This window comes from Pavona decussata, unplaced genomic scaffold, assembly GCF_977016875.1.
Source record: "Pavona decussata unplaced genomic scaffold, jaPavDecu1.1 SCAFFOLD_56, whole genome shotgun sequence".
NCBI classification, from domain to species: Eukaryota; Metazoa; Cnidaria; class Anthozoa; order Scleractinia; family Agariciidae; genus Pavona; species Pavona decussata.
The window spans coordinates 534,122-557,500 of NW_028145478.1; the positions used below are offsets into that span (position 1 = coordinate 534,122).

The following is a 23,379-nucleotide window of genomic DNA, read 5'->3' on the forward strand; positions in this document are numbered from 1 at the left end:
ATACACTAGGGTGGTCTAAGCATTAATGTCACATCCTTCCCTTTAAAAAAAAATGAAATAAATCTGCGCTTAAAAGAAAATAATAATGTCTCCGTCATGGAATTTTTAAATGAAAACAAAAGCTGAAAATGGTTCTTAGTCCCTAGGTCCAACTGCTCTGGTTTTACTACTCATCTGCCACTTCGGGTAACATAAGGCTCTGAACTGTCTGCCTTTGGTGGTTCAGGGTCATGGCGACATTGGTGGGGCTGCAGGATGGTCAGGCTTGTCCTTGGGTAGGTTTTGGTGTGCACTACTCTCAAGAGACGGTTTTGCATTTAACTTCCATGACCTGGAGCTGGGCATACTCGTAGGTGCTGTCTGTTGCAGTGATACTTTCTGCCATCTTCTGCTTGAACTACACAGGACTTTGGTGTGTGATGATCTCTGACCACCGTCTGTGGCTTCTGCTTCTGCTCTCTGGAATCTGTTTTGGGCTGCATTCGCACCTTCGAACCGGGATGTAGTTCCTTCATTTCACTGCTAGCATGTTGGTCAGGGTACTTCTTCTGATCCTCCGTGGTCTTCTTCAGGTGCCTGGAAACATATTTGTGGTTGACCCTAGCAGGTTGAAGCAAGCTGTCCATCATCAGTAACTCGTTTCTCAGCCTACGTCCCATCAGCAGTTTTGCTGGCGACAGTTCGATGCCTGGTAGTGGTGTAGTCCGATAGTCAAGCAAGGCCAGATGTTTGTCACTGTTCTTTCGCCATAGATTTTTGACAGTCTGAGTGGCTCTCTCCTTCTCTCCATTAGCCTTAGGGTAGTTTGGCTTCTTTGTTTGTTTACAATATTCACTGTTGGGTCTTCGTCTTTTGTGAGCTTCTTTAGGCTGTTTAGATTCGTTTCATGGTTGCAACCAATTTCCACAGCTTTCTCGAGAGTCAACTCATCAGCTAAATTGAGGCACTTTTCACGAACTTTAGTGTGCTTACAGGGGAAAACAATTGTGTCACAAACCATTCGTTCTTCCTCTTGGTATCCACAGTCCTTCTTGAGGATCTTTAAATCCGTTACAAAGGAGTCGAAACTCTTTGTCGGTTTGTTGGCATTCATTGAACTTCAAAGCGGCCATGATGTGGTTTTTATGCAGAACACAGTACTCTTTGACTTTTTCACTACAAAGTTTATTTTTGCTGCATCTTCCGGATTTGAAAAGATAAATCCTTTGAAGACATCCAGTCCTTCGTCTCCAAGTTCCTGAAGGTGGGTAAGTCTCCGGGAGAAATAAGCCACTGCCATGCCTTGCCATTTCCAGGACGCTCTCAAACATGAAACCAGAGTCAGCCAGTAGGGAAAGGAAGCATTTTACGCATGCACGCATTCACGAGTTAAAAATGGAGCAGACAGATAACTAGTTAAGACTATCTAGCAAGAGAATGAGAAAAATTTTTTTCAAGAAAGGCTGCAGCAAATTGGCCATGTGCAACAGAGTAGGAGAAACACAGCCTTTACTGCACAAAAGGGAGAAAAAGTTCCTGACACTAATGATTATTATCTGGACCTGTTTTTTGTCAATGTTCTTCTTACATTTGTCTGATCTGATACTTCCTTGAAGCGAAGTAATTGACTATCTTAGTGAGGACTTTAAGGCTCTTTGTTATTCTTGGCTTGGCGTTTTTACAATCGACCCGGTCATATTTCTTAGGCAGAGCCAAAACTTAGATTAAACCCTTTGCTGGAAAATTCGAGTAAGTGTGTTGTTGTCTAAGCCAGCCTTTGCCAGCTTCTCTTTCTTTCCATCAGAGAGTGGAACTTCTTGTAAAGTAGACTTTCGTGCTTTTGCCTCTTGTCCAGTTTGCATGGAGAGTACAAAATCTCGATTACAAATAGAACTGGCAATAAGCTCATCCTGTGATATGCGTAATGAAGACCCAAAGTGGATCTTTACTAGGGCAGTTACATCCTCATGGGCCCGAAACTTCTCTTTCATTAAAAATTCATCAATTGTTGACAAAGGCTTACTCTGGCAACACTTTATAGGACTGTTCTTTTTCTTCATCTCTAGGGATATTTCCTTGAGAGAATCTACCAGCAAGACATTCAGACCACAAAATAGGTCAAGAAGATTGTGTTGTTTGAAAGCATCAAACAGCACCTGATAGTCAAACCGGTATCTGTTGTGTGCGACTAAAACAACCTTTCCATCATCTGACTCTTCACTGGCAACGAAACTGCAAAACTCTGTCAGTCCATCATACTGCGGCAGTGCCTCTAGTTCTTTCCCTTCCTTTACTAACACTTGTACCGTTTCTGTACTCTTCACTAATACTATGTACCCTTGTGGCAGAGTCTGCATTAAATGTTTATCGGGAAGAAGGTATTTGAATATGACGTACAGCTCCCTTCCAATTTGCATGCAATTTGAATCATTTCAAGGTCTTTATCAAGTCCTGTCATTTCAATATCAACCACGAGGAATACATAACTTTCTTCAGCTCCACGCTCAACCGCCATTGGCCTGGTTCCAGTTCCTTTGGTTTTACGATTTTGCCCATATAATTGTTAAACTCTTCTCGAGTTGATGACCCGTTGAGGTCATTAAGGGTGCCATTTGATATTGTTGCCTTCTCCTCCGCGCTCCACTTTCGTAAGTGACACCCTAGTGCAGTTCAAGCACCTGTGATTTTTGGGACTTAGGTTTTCGATGGTTTTTTTGCGCCTTTTTGGAATCTCTCTAGGACTTTAATTCGGAAATCTTGTTCTTGTTTTTCATCCATCTTCTTGACATATATTTCAGTCCGGGTGTTTCGTGGTAAGCCCATATCTTCTCCTGCTTCAGCGACATATCTGTAGCCTTCATTGAGCTGAGCTACCCCAGCAGCAGTCCTGAAGTCACTGGTCTCAGAACCACCATAGTGCCTAATTTTTGGTTCCTTCGAACTGACAACAAAATTAAGACATTTGTTGCGTTGGGAGGACCCAACTGGAGCAAGCTTTCTTGCAGCTTCTTCAGTAAGAAAGGGCTTCAGAGCATCTTCTATGCTTGTGCGCAGATCTGCCCCTTTGAGATCTCTTCCCCCTGGTAGATCATTGTGCCGGTAGTTGATAGGATCTTCATTGTACCTGCACCATTCCTTACATTTCTCGTGTTTACCAAATGTGTGTGGGACTATGGCCAATAATCCTTCTAACAAAGTGGAAGGGTTTCCCTCATTCTGCTCGATACAATACGTGAAGCACTTTTGCAAGTATCCTATAACTGCTGGAGTAAGCCCCTTTACTTCTGTTTTCGCAGAATACAGGCGCGAGCCCAAAGCTCGACATGAGTGGTTTACATCGCTCCTTTACTCAATCTCGTAACAAACCAGTGTTTTGAGATGGTTTTCGGTTGTGCTATCGTTATCACCAATATAAGTGGAGTACAATACACCACTCGCAACAGCATGTTTAAAGAGTTGCACAGCAATATTAGCTTCCATACTCTTTAATGACCCCTGATGATTCCTTCTACAATCATGAAGGCCTGGATCCTTGTTTTGTTTCTGGGCCTCTTGGCAAACTCGACAAATGGTATTGTGAGTAGCATAGCTCAGGACTTTTCTTGTCGTCACTCCGATAGCTGAGCCCATTCCTGAGGACGAGTCATAGGTACGACCTCTTTCTCCAGCCCATATCATACGAGGCACCAATCTTTACTATTTCATCATCACAAGTCTGAGACTTTGACTCGTTCTTCTCCACCTTGGCATATATCTTGCAGCTTCATTTCGCGACTGCCTCCACTGCCTTGCCACTCTCTCTCTCTCGGTGTTTATAATTCTGAGCAGTAAGCGATGGTAGGCCAAGAGTTGCAAGCAAACCTGAATGTTGAGAATCCCCAAGACCGGAATGAAAGGCCCTGAGAGCAGCCCGAGAGTTGATGTCAAATGTTGGTGGGCCTCTTTAACCAGTTCGATAGCATTCTGCTGGACAAATGATGTTAATTTCATCACAATGACTGCATCTTACTTTTAAAACTGGGCAAACACCCTCTGAGCGAATATCTTCTGAAATATTGCAAAGGTCCAGTGGTCCTTCTCCACAACTCTGACACTTTTGAAGGGAGGTTGCTAAATTCTCCATGTTTACCATATAGGCCTGGTCAACATTCTCCACTTTTTGGCAGGCAAACTTGATCGTAGAATACGACCTTCATGTGGGCTTCCCTTGTTGATAAGAGGGGACTGGAAACAGCTTGATCACCCACACTACCATTCCACCGCTTCCCTTTCATTTCACTACACTGGTGTCTTCGCAACCGCTTCACTTTGTAGTTTAGAATTTGTACCATTTCTTCTCCTGTTTGTTGACAACTGACCTAAAATTAATCAAAAACACCATGCAACTGTGCAATATGAGAAAGGACAAATAATTTAGCTGTTGCAAGAGAAGAACATAAAACAAAAACAAATTAATTAATAGAAACAAATTGCCTGATCAAATTTTTCACTTCCTTTCTTTCTTTTTGACGAACTGTTCATTTCTACTACAGCGGCTTTCCTCTTCCTCTCCCAACTCGGTCTTGGCATAGCTGGTTCAGAGCATTACAGTACTTCCTAATACGCGTGTGACTGACGGCTACTGCGCTATTGTTATTTAGAAAACACTGACCTACAGATATGACTAATCAGCTTCGTTCTCTGAAGGCAATGGCGGGTTGTCGGAAAAGCATGGTTCGTTGGAATTCACGCTAGTACGAAAATTCTTGGCAATGGGCTTGCATAATGAGACAAACAAGCAACCATCGAAAATAATTGTCAGGCGCCGAACATGTGAAAGCAAAATAGCCACTTTATTCAAGTTCATATTTTTCGAAATTGAATGAAGCAATTTTGTTCCACTTTTCAGGAAATGTGGTTCATGTGTATAAAAATAAAATGCGCTCCAAATGCCCTTTCTGTAAGCCTGCCAAACATATACTAAAGCGCCTCGATTAGATTTGTTTCATGTTAATGGTCTAAAACTTCAGGCGAAAATTTCTCGAAATCACTCTCATAGAATTCGTTTAAATTCGCTACACATCAGGCACACTATCTAAACTACAAGTACAGTTCACAGTTTAGAAAGAAAACCTCTAGATTTCAAGAAATTCGATCGTGAGTAAAAACGGCCATGACGTCATTGCATTGCTATGGTAACTCTAATCTCGATAAAATACCGAAACTTTGGTCAATCATAGCAAGAGTGTGGATATCAATCTCCTGTATTATGTTTAAGTGCGTTGTGATTTATATTTAAAGTTAGAAGGTGGTACTATTAAAAAATCCAATTGAGCCACCTTATATGTCTGCTTCTGGTCTGCCATACACTTTCACAAGCTTAGGAAAATCATCAACTGCAACATGGTCTTTGGGCCGTACTGGCCGGGCCAACAGATATTTATAGTCCTCCATGGTAAACTTCACAATTTCATGGTCTGTTGTAGAAGGTTCGCCTGCAACTTTATGCACCCACCAGATACTATACACTGTTGAAGCAATCAGAGCCGCGTAACTCGCAGAATTAAGATCCTTCAAATAAAGATCCATGAAGAAAGGTTTTGCAGGAAATATAGTAACGCATTGAAATTTGATGCCCATCTCTTCCAACCAAGCCATGCCAAATGGTACTTGTCCAAAGTAGCAGGCTCCTTTGAAGACAACACAGCATCATGTTAACCCTCAGCAAGGTTGGCTTAATTTGAACAATATTGCACTGCAATAATGAAAGATCTAAAGAAGAAAAAGAATGTACAACAATAAGATTAAGAGTTTCAATAAAGTTATGATAAAGAGATCAAACCATCAAATATCAATCAATGGGATAAATCTATAAATAAGGCAAACACCTGAAGAAACTCCTTTTTCCATGCAATTAAATCTATAAATTCCTAAAAATCCCATACATTGTAAGTCTGTGTACAATGAAGAAGGATATAATATATAGTGATACAGACAACGCAACAAGAACGCGTAAATTAATGTGAAAATTAAGTATTTTTTGACAATGATCAAAGAATCGAAGATACATTACGAAAGGCTGTTGGTAGAACAACCCTAAAACTGGCGTTCTCTGAAAATACAATTTCATACTCATTAGAATACAATCCATTACCTCTACCAGGGTCAAAAACTGTAATGAATTGAGAACAAGCTAAAGACATTAAACACTCCCTCGCAAATTGTTTTACTGCATCATTCAGTTGCATGGCGTTTACAAAGGTCCAAAACTAGGACGACGTCCGTTCAGGAACAATCAGAATTCCCACTATTTGACATGTAATTAAGTGTGTAACATCACAGACAACCAGTTACACAGGTGGACAAAGCCAATTGTTGTCCTTGGTCCAGTCTTGGGTAACAGCGTAACTGCCTCAGCCTCTGTATTTGAAAATCTGGAATTGTATTTTGACACCTGTGCATTGCAAGGGACCATTCATAAATTATGGGTTGGGGAGGGGGGCTTGAGGAAAACTAAGCGATACCAAGAAAAATTCTCCTGCCTCCCATGAAAGGAAATTTTCTTTCAAGCCCCCCCCCCCCCCCCATTTTCTCCAGATATATTTCACAGCCCCCCGCCCCCCTCCACCTTCACCTTTCCCACAATCTAAAACTAGGAAAAAAAAAAGAGAATGTACCTTCAGTGAAAAATGGCAGTTAAAAGCCTACCAGCCACTCTACCAGAACGTGTTGCAACTGTTTCTGGGATCAAAAAGTCCTCCTACTCTTCATCTCTTTCACCCAGGTCCAGCAGCTACGACCTCATCTTCAGAACTGCTAACATCTCCTTCGTCACTGTCACTGTCTTCACTTAGTTATCAACATGATAACTATCAGTCACATTCTTGCCATTGTTTGTACTGGACTTTAAGGATGTTGGATGAGGATGTTACCATGCCCGTTTGGTCAACAACTCTGTTTAACAGCAAATGGCTTGATATTCTCTGTACCCAGTCATCCTTCCTTCCGTGACTGTGATGTGGATCTTTCTTTTGAGTGGCGAGACTAAACAAACAACTGTACACAACCTTTCCTGCAAATCCACAACACACTAAAGGACTAAGTAACACTACAAATTTAGCAAGTTTAGAATACATAAACGCTAAGTTACACAATAAGCAGGAACATAAAAACAAACTATTTCTTCTAGACCTAATTAATTACCCTAAAACTAAATTACGTTTGCAATCTTACGTTAATTACTTAAGCTATTATGATACAAAATGTTCGCTGCTGCACAACATAGTTTATTCTTCGTCCAACCAAACCACAAATAAACCAAAGCAGTCTACTAACCTTTCTGCATTCTGCCAAAAAAAAGGCTTTCTCTCTTGCCAAGTGCTTTTCCGTCTTTGTTAAATTTTTCTTTACTTCTCCCTCCACTTCTCTTCTTCTGTTCCACTAACTGTTTTCTTTACCAATCACATCCACTCTTTTGCATGGTCTCCGTTGACAAATGGGTTATTGTTGAAGAACAAATGGGGCTGTCCGGCCCACCAAAAAGATTCTCGGCGGTGAATTCAACTTTTTTCTTCTTCTCTTTTCTCTTTCTTACAACTGTTCCAACAACCAACAACCTAACCCTTATTTATATACTCTTATACAATTACAACATTGAATAATTTACAAAGATTCTCAAGTAACGCTAACTGCAAAATGTACAATGAATGCTGATTACAGAACAAGATATGAAATACACGGTAATGGATATAATAATAGTTAGACTACATTGAAATTTACAATACTACACACAAATTCCTAAGACAATAACTACTGATATACTAGTGACATTTCTTTTTGACTGATAAAAGTAACTGCAATAATGTGAATTAAGACTACAAATAATTGACAATATTCCTAACGAATTACAGATAACGAAAAGCAACAATTGAATATGTACATGCAAAAGGAACACACATACAAAGAGAACGTGCTGCAGTACTGGTTTTGTCATGGTGTGCAGTTTGCCACTCTTTTGTAGTTCCTTCCAGTCATAATCGATGGAAGATTTTTGCGTTTTTGCATTTCTCTTTTGTTGTTTCTCTCTTGCTCGAATCAGTGCACATGCTTTCTGCTCTTCCGTGTGTTGAACATAGGCTGTAACATGTTCCTCTTCAACAGCATACTGTATTGAAAACTCTTCTCTTTCTTTCTTGTTTACTTAGTTTACTCGCATGAAGTTTTTTTTAAGTTTGCACGAAGAGCAAAGTCATCAAAAAGTTGTGGTTCCCCAGTGTCTCCCTTGTTGGAGGTGTGAAATACATCTTCGTAATGCCCTCGATTCTCCCTGTCAGGCATTGGTTCAGGAACCCTGGCCATTGTTGGACCTTTCCATCCAGTATCCTTACACCAACTGCATTGATCATCGTTGTTCTCCTTGCATCCATCTTTTAGGGATTCCATGTATAGTTCACCTCTTCTGTAATTCTCTTTCATGAATTTCAGCGTTTTCATAGTGTAGAAATAGCCTGGCCTACTTCGACAATTGCTTGCTCAATAGTCATCTCTTTCCAGTGCACTTTTCCCATGTGAAGGGCTAAAAAACAGGGGTGATAAGGAATTAACAACAACATCAATGGAAAGAGGATGTGCAGATCTTGGGGTTGAGGTGACGCTTCCCAAGGGACCAACATTTAATAAAGGATCTTCGGCAAAGTAGTCAATGTTGAAATGTTCCTCTGCCCTTGAGAGGGAATCAAACTCCTTCTGAAGATTTTTGAGGACCCTGCTTCTGCATGATTCACCTGAAATGTCAATGAGCATCAACAACAAATCAAAATATAAAATATTACATGTAATGTAGGTTTGAAGGTATAGTGACAATAATCATGATACGAACTGACAATTAACATTATTATGGCCAGGGTAAGTGAGAAATAAAATCTGTTGAACACAGCCTGCAATTTGGTTTAGCAGCTACAGTACAATGACTGGCATAAACCCATTGACATTTTACAGTAATTATATGTACCTGATTAATTATTTACAGAATTTACAAGAGCATGAGAATAAAATCAAACAGGCAAAACCAAACAGTAACAGATAAACAAAGCTCTGAGCTTACTGCATGAAAAAGTGTATACTACTGCACTTATGTATTCTACTTCCCATTTAGTTTTGGACAGCCAGTAGTTTCCACGACAGCATCCACACAAGCATTCCAGAATGTTGGATTTCTGGCGGTTGGCCACTGATCAGACATAGAATCAGGCCAATAGGGGCAAATGTAGGCTACTAAAGTAAATGTCTCGTCTCGCCCAGGACCTCTTTTGCCAATCATCTCTTCCTGTTGCCGGAATTTTGTTGGAAAAAAAGCGATCTTCTGTCATTAATTTAAACAAGGATAATATTAAAAAAAATCAAGATATCTTCCTGAAAATAAAACGACTTTCAAAAATGACGTAAATCACGAGCTAAAATAGGTCAGCTTCTGATCGTGATTGAACCCCATGTTGAATTTGATTATGGTAGTTGGAGGCAAACAAGGTAAAATTTTGTGAGTTCAAAGCGGTGCAAAACGACTGGTGCATACTGGTGCATTATGCTTCCCATGTAGAAAAACCTCGGCTTTTCGTTTATATCATCAGAGAGGAAAGCACCAGCAGCTGAATGCCACTTGAAACCAAACAGACCTATTCTATATTGAGCAAAATTTGAGAAAGCGACCATGTTTGACAAATGCCATGATTTACCACTTTCATCGTCCTCTTGAAAAGCTTTGAGAAAAGAGAAAAGACTAATCGCCTCTAAGGTAGCCTAACAAGGGCTCCATAGATAAAGCAAGAGGAAAAATCAAGAAAAACGGTTGACAACTCAACCCGAAACTCCACTCGAACCAGTAGGATCTTTCGCCATATTGGAAATGTGACAAAATAATGCATTGTGGTCGTACGATACACACCAATAGTTGTTGCCCGGAAACCAATGAGAAAATCAACTTTGATCATAGGTTGAAATGATGTAGTAGTATCAAGGAGATCGAAGTTTACCTTCTATGCGAGATTGTAATTTCAAAACTTCCACCCTAAGTCCAGAAAAACTGATGCGAGCCTCCTTAATGCATGTCAATTTGAAGTGTAAATGCACACTGTAGGCAATAACAAAATGCATTAAAAGATACAATAATTAATGAAAATGGGTAACAACCACTTGTCAGAAACTGTTTGAACAAATTTTTTTTAATAATAATTTTTTTATTGAGAATACACACACATACACAAGAAAACGAAATTACAAGCACTGTTACAAAATATATACAAGGTATCATCTACTCGATCATTTACATATTCATTCTATAATAATATTACGAAAGTGTTACATGCTAAGACCTTTCAATGAATATTTCTGATTAAGATTTGCTATAAATAATACACTTATACACAAGAAAACGAAGTTACAAGCACTACTACAAAATATATACAAGGTATCATCTACTCCATCATTTACATATTTATTCTATAATAATATTATAATATTACGGAAGTCTTACATGCTAAGACCTTCCAATGAATATTTTTGGTTAAGATTTGCTATAAAATCAATCATGGAAATTTCAGTACACAATACCTTTTGATTATATAAATAATACTTAGCATATAAAAGGGTGAAGTTGAGCTTTTTGATGAAATACGAATTTACATTTTTATCATCAAATTTTCTACCAAATAATATTTCTATCTGTGAGTAGCGTGAAGAGGTGGCATTTTCATTATTGAACCACTTTATAACTTCCGAAAAAAATTGTTTTGTCAAAGTACAGTTTTGTAAAGTGTGAATAAATGTTTTTAATTCTTAAATGTTTTAAAAGAATTACTTTTTCATAGTGGCAGCCGCAAGTTATTCCATAATTTGGAACTAGTGACACTAAAATGAAGCAATTTTACTTCCTTTGAACACCAGTCCAATCATACGTAATCAAACTCAAAACAAAAGAAAGGAAAATTTGAAAGAAGGCTAGATGCTATATTCAAAAAATCATAGCATATACACTAATACTCACTCTGTTGGTAATGATTTCCTTCATTTGCTGGTCGTCCACTTTCAGACACTGATGTGGGTAAACGAATAAAAGAAGGCATTCAGGTAGATTCTGTGTAATGTACGCTCAAAGTGGAACAAAGCAATGACCAGAAATGAATGTCAAGCCAACAAAATTTTCATAGCAGCCAGGGATTGTCTTTCTTACTGTTCGGAAAATCCCGGCACTGGTTCGACTCAATAAGAGGACTGTATCTTTCTCCTTTCAACAATTCTTTATTTCGTTCTCCATCATATACTGTTTACATTTCACAATCTCTAACAACTCCGAACTTTCGTATCAACTGATACATGAGCTTCGATTTTACAAATTTATCTTTTCCAATACAATGGTAGACTATTTTGACACTTATGTCAATCAATTACACTATAGATCCATTAAGTTTCAGAATACAAAATCAAGATACAATCTAATGTCAACACGGATTGATTTACAATAATTGTTCTTAGACACTTACTCCTTACTCCTTGAGTGTAACCACATTTATGCTAACCTCCAAATTCCTCATAATGGGTTGGATGATGTTGGGGAAAGCTTTTCATATTGAAGCAGGAGAAAAAGAGGCCTGCAACCTGGCCTGCCATGATTTAAATATCGATTTTCTTAAGGTTCTGTATGTAACCTGACTCCTGGCTATTGAAACATTAACCAGAGCAGCAATCTGTGTGAAATCATTTATTTCCTGGGGGAATAAATTTCCTTTGTGTTTCTTTCCTGCTTACCTAAACTAATTAAGTGCATTGCCAAGTCTGAGCTCTGTTTGCAGGAAACGAGAAAAAAACAAGCTACAAGTTTGCCAGATATAGGCCACCCTTGTGGCTGTTTACTTGTAAGGCCGTTCTAAGTAAATGGGGGCAAAAAGGGATCCAAAATGTTGAAAAATCAGAAAAGTCCCAAAATATAACCCTACTTATTAGGCATAATCTGAAATACACTTGTGCTAAATGGGTCTTTGAAATCTTTATTTATTAAAAAGTTATGGGGTTGAGCATAAACCCTGCTTCTATGTTAAATAAATTATTTTTTAATGAAGAGGTGGCCCATTTTCTTTAAATCGATCCTCCTTTTTGCGAAATATGACATATCCTTGTATATTTTCATATTAGTGGAGTGTGTTAAGGAAACTAACCCTAGTTGCCACTGCTGATCACTAAAATATCCCAGAAAAACTGCATTTTTCGAAGATGATTATCTCCACATTTGTGAGAAAAAATAACGTCTTTGCTCCTTTTTTGCAAAAAAAAAAAAAAGATGATAAAACGGTACTTGGCTCCTTGCAGAATAACCTTAACTACCTTGAAAAGGTTCCTAAATTTCATGAGGGCCTTTGTGATATCCTGCCTCGAAATAATTCCAGCTGGCAGGGACACCAATTTCAGCTTAATGGTTGGCGACTGTGGCAAAGATCGTCTTGTTGCGGTATTGGGAAGTAGGGCTGTTGGTCCAGTAGTGAATAAACTTCATTTCTAGTACCGCTGATTTCATCTCAGACATAAGCTTCTTAAGGATAGTAAGGACCGCGGTGGAATTGTGGAAAGTTCATCAGACATACAGAAGCAAAGCTTTTGTGCTGCATTTCCCGATTTTTATCTTTGTAGTATTTGACCACTGGTTGAAGAGTGACTATTTTCCCTTTCCAATAGGCACTTTCAACCTCTTCTAACAATTGGCACAGGTAATTCTAGGCAAAATCCATTTGTGCGATGACATGGCCATTTGGAAGGTTTTCTTACAGCTTGCGAAGCTGGGTATATTGCTCCTAAACTCAGGCTACATGCCTGCAAGACTGTCAAGGCTTCCTCTGCTTTTTTGCAAAAATTTTCTTTGGATGACTCCACCTTCACAATTTTCATTTTCACTATGCAGTTGTCATCAGTAACCTGCTTCCATTGATTGAAAGGTATGATCTCAGTATCCAGACTTTGGAGGATTGTCCTGACATTTTCAGGCATTTTCTTTGATGAATTTGTCGGGGTTGACGATTGCGATAGCCCCTTTAGCTTTTAAAGTGAGGAACGTTAATGCCATGTTTTGGTGCCTTTGACACGAATATGTGTTGCGAGTAGTGAAATTTGCAAGAAGCAGGTATTTGGGCCTCAGATTGTAAACTGTGGCTTGCGACATTTTTACTGCTTTATTTTCTGCCATATACTTGTGGTAGAAATTGTACATCTAGTTACACAGAATTCTCCTCTGAACTTTTTCGCCATCACATGTTTTTGAGTCCTTTTTTCCTGGCATCATACGACTATTGTCCTTGCATTCTAGGAAGGTTTGAACACTCTTCAGCTGGGTTTGAATACTAACAATTCAACGTTTTCTCAGTTTGGCAAGCAACTTATTCTTTACCTTTTCCAGGTGATTTCTTGAGATCCCTGTTTCTTTGCTCATTGTGCTAACGAGTTGGTACTTCTTGGCTATTTGTCCACCAACCACTTTTCGGACAGTGCGCTTTCCAACAGTAGTGTTGTTGGCCGTAGCAGACTCTTTGAAATCCTCTTCAAGGAAGTTGCCAAAAAGGAGTCTTTTTCTTAAAGCTTCTGATCTGCTCATTTGTTCTGGTCTTTAGTGTTATGTCAGTGGAAGGTATTTTAGGGTTACTTTTAGCAATTTGCCTTTCATTCCTTTTTCCGGAGCATCTTGTTCACCAGTTTTAAACTGGAAATGTGCTTTCCCAGGGCCTTGATTGTGCTCTTCACCTCCTTTTGCCTCTTTCTCACTTGGGGTAAGTCAAGTTTAATTTTCAAAGGAGACATTTGGTGAGGCATGCTGTTGACAGCTGCAGCTTTTCTTTCTCTGTATTTTCGAGCATTTTCCCAGTTGATTGCTCACCTTTCTTCAAGTCCTTCATTGCTTAGTTTGCTTGATACAGTGTAATACTTCATAACATGACTACTTTCTCGTTTTTGAAAATCCTCCCCTTCTTTAACCTTCTTTCTTCCTCTGTAAGCCTTTGAAATTTCAGCGTGTGACTTAGGCATATCTGTAAGTGATCAAAATAATATAATCCTCTGTAACTGCAAAATAATTTGGTGTTTCGAACAAAAAATTAAGCAACACTAAAGAAAAAAAAAGATAAATAGTTCCTGTTGTTATTGTAAGACAGCTTAGTTCATTTCATTGGAATATTTGTTGGTACAGAGCTAATTGTGTTGCATCCTGCAACATATCATTTACGTTACCAGTGCTATCATTTACATTATGCTTCCAAAGCACATGCTCATGCTAAAACAACTTACTGGTTTTAAGGTATCAGCCACTCTTGAGGACCATCCGCGTGCGAGCCGCTCTAGCACTTGTGTTTTAAATAAAACCCATACAAACTGCACATTTTCTGAAAGCTTAATAATTCCAGATTATAGATTGTCCTCTTAAAAAAACGAAAAACTTAAAGTTTTTTCAAATTTGGGAAGTTTTTTGTAAAAGCATGTCTGTGTAAATCAACCTCCAGGCCCGCCGAAAATGAGCGGAAGAAAGTGATAAAGATTGCATTTGATTCTTAACACGTTATACTAAAAAAGGGTGTCTCAGATTTTTGATAATTGTGTTTGTTGTGTTTTAATGAACAGATTAAGTTAGAGGAGACAAATAATCGACACCTCAAGTGGAAAAATGTGGATTATTTGAAAATGAAAAAAGAAATCATAATTCACAGCCATCATTTTTGTCCATTCTGGCCAGTTTGACTGTGATTTGGCTTCCAAGCCTTATATTTTTTTGCAACATCGCAAACCCCTTCGAATTGACTATCAAATAAATAACAAAACGTACCTTTATCTACTTTGTTCTGTTAATAGAATACATTGTTGTCAAAATAAATTGATAATCAATACTAGTCTACTATGTTCCAATTGCCACTTTTCTTTAGTTGAAATCGTTTACACAGAGAAGAAAATTTCCTTTTCCAAATTCATTAGGATTAGAGATGGTCAATTACAAAATAATTTGGGGCCAAATTAAAAAAAAAAAAATGGTGCCAGGGAACATACAGTATTCTCCCAGAGAAATCATGCAAACAAAAAACCAAAGGAATCGTGCATAGTGACAAGAAATAATTTATTCATATTTTATGAAAGGAAATTGTGCTGAGAATTTCATCCTGTAAAATAAATAGTAATTATATTGTCGTCCAAAATTGAGCAATTCATTTTCCAAAGACCGGGACCTTTTATCTGGTTGGCTCTAGTTCCAAGAGGGACATTTTCAGCTCGCCTGAGTTTTTTTGCCACCGTTTATGCAATTATTATTGCATAAACGGTGGCAAAAAAACTCAGGCGAGCTGAAAATGTCCCACTTGGAACTAGAGCCAACCAGATAAAAGGTCCCGGTCTTTGGAAAATGAATTGCTCAATTTTGGACGACAAAGACTATATAAAAGACATTACTTTAAAGATTCCAAGTTGGATCGCTGATGGGGAAAAGGAATTGTCCGATAATCAGACTATTTGGGATTGGATCAAATATAACATACATGCACACGCTATCCAATATCCAAAACGGCAAAAGAAAGAAGCGAACTAGAGATTGTTCTACAAAATGACTATACAGTTGCAAGTCAAAACTATGAATCAAACCCATGTGATAGCAATGCAAATCAGTTGACTGCAGCTAAAGAAAAGCTAGAGCTATTCTATGAACAAAAAACTAAAGTAATATTGGTGCGCGAGCTCGCTGGTATCAGTATGGTGAGAGGAGCAACAAGTATTTTGTTAATTTAGAGAAGAGACGTTATGTCAAAAAACACATGCAAAAACTAAATATTAATGAATCTATAACAACAGATCCTTTTATTATACTGTCTGAACAAAAGCGGTTCTATCAAGATTTGTACTCATCAGATAATAACAGGAATGTGAATAATAATGCTGTCAAGTTGTTTCTAAATGATTTAAATATTCCTAAATTAACAGAAAAGCAGAAGCAAGCTCGTGACAGGAAAATTCTTTTGGAGGAATGCGAACTGATTCTTGAAACGTTCTCCAACAACAAAGCCTCTGGGAATGACGGAATCCCCATTGAATTTTATAAAAAGTTTTGGCCTTTAATTAGGGAACCCTTTGTTAAATGTCCTGTTCTCAAAAGCGCACTGTGATTACTCTGATTGAAAAAAAAGGAAAAGATCATACTTTCATAGAAAATTGGCGACCTATTTCTTTGGTTAATGTGGATGCAAAAATTATGTCCAAAGTCATAGCATCCAGAATAAATCAAAGGGCGCTGAGAGCCAGCTCATTCTTGTAATGGACAATTTTCATTGTGCCTGTTATTGGTGGTCATCTGAACCAAAGGGGAAAGAAAAGAATGACTTTGATAATATTGTAATGGGGTACTGGTATTTTTTAATGAATGAGGATTATGATAGTGTGAGTTTACTGAATTCAAGTAACAAAGTACAGGGGTGGGAGTGGGGGGGGGGGAGGTTAATGGGAATGTTCTGTGGGAAAAATTGAAGTTTTCAGAAAGTCAGAAATTGTATTTTGGGGTGGGATACCTTGTGTCATTACTCATTCCGTTATAGTACACTTTATAGTAATGATGTGCGAGTGACTGCCCATTCAGAGCCTATTTTTTGGCCCATCTCCCCGGCTTTGAAGGCCAACTTTTTTTTACATGCCCCCCCCCCCCCCCCAATTCCAGGAGCATTCCCATGCTTCATTAAAAAACTGGACAGTGTCTCAGGATTAGAAAGGTGGGGTGGAATGTTGTGTGGTTATTTTGGTATTGCCACATAGACATTATTGAAGTTAACACAAGATCACTTTATTTCAAAATGAGAAAAAAACATCAACAGAAAAATGGTAAATTGAAACTGAGTAGTGTTACAATCTGAGATACAGGTGGATTATGATGCATCCCGTCTTGATATGGTGCTTCTCATGCTGACTATTTACAAGCAAGTTGCTAAATAAAAGTTACCCAATTGGCATAGTAACAATAACAAATGTTAGGAATGACATCCAGGCAGTAGAACGTTTAATTAAAATTTGGAATAAAATCTGAAGTCCTAAAGATACTAAGAAAGAAAGTAAAATATTTGTTTGTTTTCTGTCATTAAGACTTGCCATCATATATGGTAATGAAGAAGTTACCATCTTTACTACGATGAAACAGTAATAATAACAATAGCATTAACAAATGTTAAAACAAAAACAGTAACAACAATGGAAGAACTAGCTGTGCTGGTTCTCTGGTAACTGAGTATTATCAAGTTCAATGCATTTCTTTACTTTGCATTAAGAATATTTTAAAAAACGATATAAACAGGACATAACATGCAAACATTTTTGCTAAATTGTCCTTTTTGTGCAAAGAATGCACCAAGTGGACTTTTAACCATTGTGGCGACATGAAAACGTTACCTTGCTCTCATCAACAAAACAGTAATCATAATATGTGCAGAGTGCCATAACCCGGCTGCCATATCCTTTCAGATGTTCCACAGTTCAGTCTCGTTTGTGTGAATGTCAATAAGTATCACCAAGGTCAATGGATTTTACAATTTTGTCGTCCATTATAACTTGAAAAGATAAGAAGCTGACATTAAGAAGGGTTTCTTCCATGATGTTCGCAGATAAATTGATACGAGCTGTTGATACGAGCAGCTGATACGAGCGAGCCTCAAGTCTGGTTCGAAATTGAATTGTCAATGTTTTTGTCTATGTTGAATCCTGGGGCACCAGCGATTGCTTGAAATAAATCGCTTAGAACAGCATGGGAAAGTTTTCATTCCCTCGATGCTCTTGTGTTCACTGTGTGATTCACTCAACTCATCCGCGTGTGTTGTTGCTGCCTGTGGGTTGGAGAAGAGCAAGCGAAATGTAATTTGTAAAAGCAGATTGTAAAGCAGTTGATACTAGCGAGCCTCAAGTCTGGATCGAAATTGGTGGAGCTCGGAAAAGGTTTAAGTGTGACTACCTTGGCCGCTTTTATTGATGTGTGTGTTGTAAGTTGAAAAGCTCCAAAGAAAAGCACAATAGTAAAGTAATGATTACTTACCACTACGAAAAAAACAAACAAGCGCCCTTCCAATATGGCCGCCTCGATCTTCATGGCCTGCCTCGTGCAATCGAGCGTGTCAAAAAATCGTTCTGGGTACCCCTGGGTTTGAAGATTTTGACTTCTTGATCCATGTTGCACGCTTTAGAAATGCCGAAATTGTGATTTGATGTTATTTATTTATTTATTAGTCTGTAGAAACAGTTAAATTCTTGCACATGTGTATTTCAGGTTTATCAAAGTTAATTTTCAATTTACTAAGGGGGAGGGTAAGCATCGAAAATTGTCATTTCCGTCTACGGTCGACAACTTCAGGCCCACATTTCGATCCCCACGATACTCATTCATTGCGTCATATGACGCAAAGAATGAGCTAAAAATGTTTTACCTGCTATTATTCATTATAATCAAACTGGATACGTTAAAGACCGTTACATTGGTGAAACAATAAGATCTATTTTTGACATAATGGAATTTGCTGACACAGAGAATGTTCCTGGTTTAATGATCTTTATAGATTTTCAAAAGGCGTTTGACAGTGTTGAATGGGATTTCATATTAGGTTGCCTTGAGGCCTTTAACTTTGGCCCGGATTTTATTCGATGGATTAAAACATTTCACAAAAATGCCCAAAGCTGTGTAATAAATAATGGCACCACATCCGATTATTTTCTTCTAGAACGCGGTGTTAGACAGGGGGACCCGCTTTCCCCGTATTTTTTGTTTTGGCAGCAGAAGCTCTGGCAATTACTGTTCGAAGACCAAATTGCTTCAATATGCCGACAATATGACTGCAGTTCTTGCAGATGTGAGCTCAGCTCAAGCACTTTTCGATTTACTGGAAGTATTTAAGAAAGCATCCGGCCTAACAATAAATTTTACCAAAACTGAAGGTATGTGGATTGGATCCTCCAAGAATAATAAAGCAAAACCATTTGGTATCAAATGGCCAAGCGAACCATTTTATACTTATGATCAAAAGTTACTGCTTGAAAAGAATTTCATAGAAAATGTAGACAAGATAAAGAAGCTACTTAATGTCTGGTCCTCTAGAGGGTTATCTATTTATGGAAAAGTTACCATAATTAAAAGTTTGGTGATCCCTAAGTTTGTCTATTTAAGGTGTTACTGGAGGCTAAATCGGATCTTTTGGATCATGGCCTTTTTTAAACATATGGGAGCTTACTTAAAATGGGACGTGTACGCCAAATTTCAGAGATCAGGACTGAAGCGTTCGCAAGTAATAAGCGAGAGAAGTTTCGTTTCTACGGGGTCTCTCCCAGAAAAAAACACGGACTGCCTACTGCGAAAATCCTTTTGTTGTCTTCGTGTACAATTCCCCAAAGAGTATGATGTTGAGAGATCTGTCAATAGCGCTCTCTTTTACGTGAAAGATGAGACCGTTCTGGATCTGTAGATGAATGAAATAAAATTATTGTCTTCGCTTAAGACATCATATTTTGCGATCAACTCAGTGGTGACAATTTAGGAAATGAAAACATGGACGCTTTTGACGCTGAGAATTTCCTCAAAACCGGTAATTCGAACATCCAGTCTATTTCATGATTTTAAAATATTGTTTGTAGTAATATCACAATTCGCTTCTTGGTGCGATAATTTTACGAATAAACGCTATTTCTTATTTTCACCACCTAGCCAACTACCCAACAGCACACGCTATTCCAATATTTTTCTTTCAGGTTTGTTGGAACGCCGAACGGGTACAGGTCGCCTCACGTAATCCAACGAACGGCGATCTACGACTGCGAGCAGTCGTACTTTCCCCCCTCATATCACGCACGAAAAGTGATGGTAAAATTATGCGGCTTCGCCGCTCGCTAGATCTATCGTGCGCTAGATGCGCGCTCCAAAAATTAGGAGAAGACAGAGACTGCTCGCACTCTAACGGCGATCTTGAAGCCAGGAGAAAACAGGTGAGAAATGCGTGATTCTCCAGCCAGCTTCCCCCAACTTATGAAAATTACTAATCTAGCCCTATCCACGACTGTGATCCTGAACCACAAGCTTCGTTAGCCTTTTCGGACTTCTCCTTCATAGTGTGTAACCGCTTTCTCGGTGGCATCACTTATACTTTTCCCTTTTTTAAAACGTATATTTCTTCTCTAAACTAACTTCTTCGATCACACATGTTTGTCTGTTTGATTCAACGCCGTCACACTGTTGGGGTTCTGTTGCAGGTGCCGTTGCTATGCAGAGGTGTCATTGTTTATAATCGCTTCTCCTGATTGGTTTCGCGGGAAAAATAGCACCCCGTAAAAGGAAAGAAAGGGTCTAAAAGGGACCGTTTTTGATGATTTACCACTGTAAACTGTTATTTCAGGCGTAAAAAAACATGGCTGCCATTGAATCCTAGCCAACGAAAGCTTTCAAGCTGATTTTTTGACGATTCCAGCGCAATTTTTGAGAAAAAAATACATGTTGATAGAAAGGTGGGAGTTGGATCAGTGCAATATCTCTTCATTGATTTATAGCAAGGACTAGAAACTTGGCAGACGTAAACTACATCAGTGAAGGAAAATTTTTTTGCGAGTACGTCAGATGGCTGCAAATGCGAGACTCATAGCCTCATCGCCTATTTCGTGAGGATGCAATGATGACATTTCTAGTGGTAATTTATTTCCATTTGACTTTTCTGTGACGTACTCCTACCAAAGTTTAGATTTTAATGATATGCGTCAGATGGCCCAAGTTTAAATAAGTGGAATGAATTCTCTTTAAGCTACATTGGAAAACACGAATTGAGAAGATTTTAACCACGTCCATTGAGAGCTCAAATTTCACAAATTCCTTTCATTCTTTCATATTGAAAATGTTTTTTGCAGGAACTAGATACATAAACGTTTTACATGTGAAAGTATGATAAAAATTGAACAAGTATTTCAACAAATATGATTCATGTAGATATGTGACAAAAATGCGAAAATTAGCCTCCAGTACCACCTTAACTTCATTAATGCCAACCCCGAACAACGTGATTGTTGAACTGAATCGATTACTATATAAATTTTTGTGGAATGGTACAGACAAGGTTACTAGATTGTCAATAATGAATGAGTTTGAGAAGGGTGGCTTAAGAATGATACACCTGGAATGTATGATTAAATCCTTGCGTCTCGCCTGGTTAAAAGGAATATATGAGGGTGCATGGAAAAATTATTTACGACATCTTTTGGTTAGTTTAGGAGGACTTTTTTTTCAACTGCAACTTCGACATTAAAGATTACAGCATCAATTCTCTTTTTTATTCCGAAATGTTAACCTGATTATCAGAGTTTCGTGAAAACTTTGCGTCAACTAAGGACTGGTGTAACATTATATGGAACAATAAAGAAATTCGTATTAACAATTCTCCAATCTTCTACAAAAATTTCTTTGATTCTGGCGTAGTTCTGACGAGTGATTTGTTGTTTAACTTAAACAGCACTGAATCTTTCAATTATCAAAAATAGAGTTGACAAAAAAATTTTCTTACCTGGGCTGGCCTTCGTCATGCTGTTCCGCGCGAGTTAAAAAATAATATGATGTCATTAATATCTTCACCATCATGTGTAATTAATGGTAATGTTTTTGATATCACAAAGAAGAAATCAAAACATAATTATTCATTGTTAATTAATAGAAAGGCACAATTTCCCAGTGCCTTTAAAAAGTTGCAAGGTGAATTTCATTTCTCCATTGATTCTATGCAAAAGGTGTTTATGCTTCCACATAAAGTCGCACTTGAGCCTTATGTTAGGGCTTTCCAATACAAGATACTTAATTCTATCCTTTATACTAATACTAAACTCTATAAGATTGGCTTCAGTTTTTGTAATAAATGCACCTTTTGCCACTCAGATTTAGAGACATTGCATCATCTTTTGTACAGTTGTCCATACTCGAAAACTTTCTGGAATGAATTTGAACAGTATTGGTTTTCTTTTACGAAGGGGAGAATTTGTCTCACTAAAAGGGATATAATTACAGGTATCATAACAAGTTCATGCCCCTTGCTTAATTGTCTTCTTATTATTCCAAAACTTTACTTATGGGATTGCAGAAGGAATCAAACCTTACCGAATGTTATGGCGTTTAAATTTAAAGGTCAATTGAAATATGAAACTGAACTCTATATTGCGTGTACTGGTAACAATATGACATTTTTAAGAGAAAAGTGGGCGATTTTTGAATTGTTGTAACAACTCTTCTTTTTTTTATTATTTATTTTGAGAAAGGAGTGCGGGGGGGGGGGGGGGGAGAGGATTGGGGGAGTTAAGGGTTTATGTCAATTAATTTTGTACTTCAAAAAGTGTAATAAGGATAGTGTATTATGAGATGTATGTGTTATGTGTGTTATGTAGTATTGAAATAAAGCTATATTAAAAAAAATTAACACCTATGAAGTGCATATAGTTCTGATAAACAATATTTCTAACAACAGGGTTTTAAAATGGTAATGATAAAACCTTTTCCGTATTTGTAAAGAAATTAAGATATTTTAACAGAGGAAAGGCCACTCAGCTTTTTTTCCAAACAAGACACTAAAAAACCACAGGCACCACGAAGACCTCACTGCACGCACTTTCCCACAAGCCACTACAACATAGCTAAATTATAAAATGAAATGCGTTAGATTTTCAGTCACAAATTTTTGTCACTAAAGAGTAATTAATTTCTCCTACTTCTTCTTTTGCTCCTGCCGCCGTAACTGTTTAAAGGACATGGGCTGCTTTTTCAGTTTCTCAGTCTTCTGCTCAAGTTAAGTGGGACCTTTGTGATGAATAAGATAAGTCATGTTGCTTTTTGCTGTCCATCACTGGATCTATCACGTCCTTTGCCTTCTCTGCCATGCGATTACATTCAATCTCCAGGACATCCCTGGAGTTTCCCATCCTCCCCAACCCATTTTTGAATGCCAGAGGAATGGTATTTCCCAAGGATACGCATATGAGGGACATATTCTTCTGGATTATTCCCACTTTGCTTTAGGGCTGAAAATGGTTGCTTTTTGCCCTCGCAAGAAACTCATCTCACATACAGCCACATTTTTGTGTGCTCATTTACTATGACACTCGCATTTTGCTGTTGCCAGCTGTGGATAATCTTTTGCTTGGCCTTTTTTGTGACTTTTTTGACCACCCACTTTGAAATGTGCCAAAAATCATATTGATGATTGATGTGAGGATAATCCTTGGCCATGCAACTGCTGATGGAAGCATGGCAGTCTGTTGCAACCCTGCTGATCTTCACGCCCTTGCCTTCCAATAGTTCAATGCATCTGGAGAATCCTTCTTTCTCCATGGCATTTGATGATGTCACTTCCTATACTTGAATGACTTCGAAAGCGA

General features: G+C 38.2%; 2 long non-coding RNA genes and 1 pseudogene across 2 annotated transcripts in view; 1 reads left to right on the top strand and 2 right to left on the bottom strand.

Annotated features, from left to right (window-relative positions):
- Positions 1-23,379, top strand: part of LOC146480025 (uncharacterized) — a 97,077-nt gene that overhangs the window by 26,453 nt on the left and 47,245 nt on the right. The gene's annotated exons all lie outside the window — the stretch shown is intronic.
- LOC146480030 (uncharacterized) lies at positions 16,835-18,332 on the bottom strand. The gene is made up of 2 exons (XR_014864789.1): positions 18,032-18,332; positions 16,835-17,825 (listed from the first exon to the last, which is right to left on the bottom strand). It is a non-coding gene; the product is annotated as an uncharacterized LOC146480030 (long non-coding RNA).
- The window catches only part of LOC146480031 (uncharacterized), a 2,183-nt pseudogene continuing 1,710 nt past the window's right edge, over positions 22,907-23,379 (bottom strand).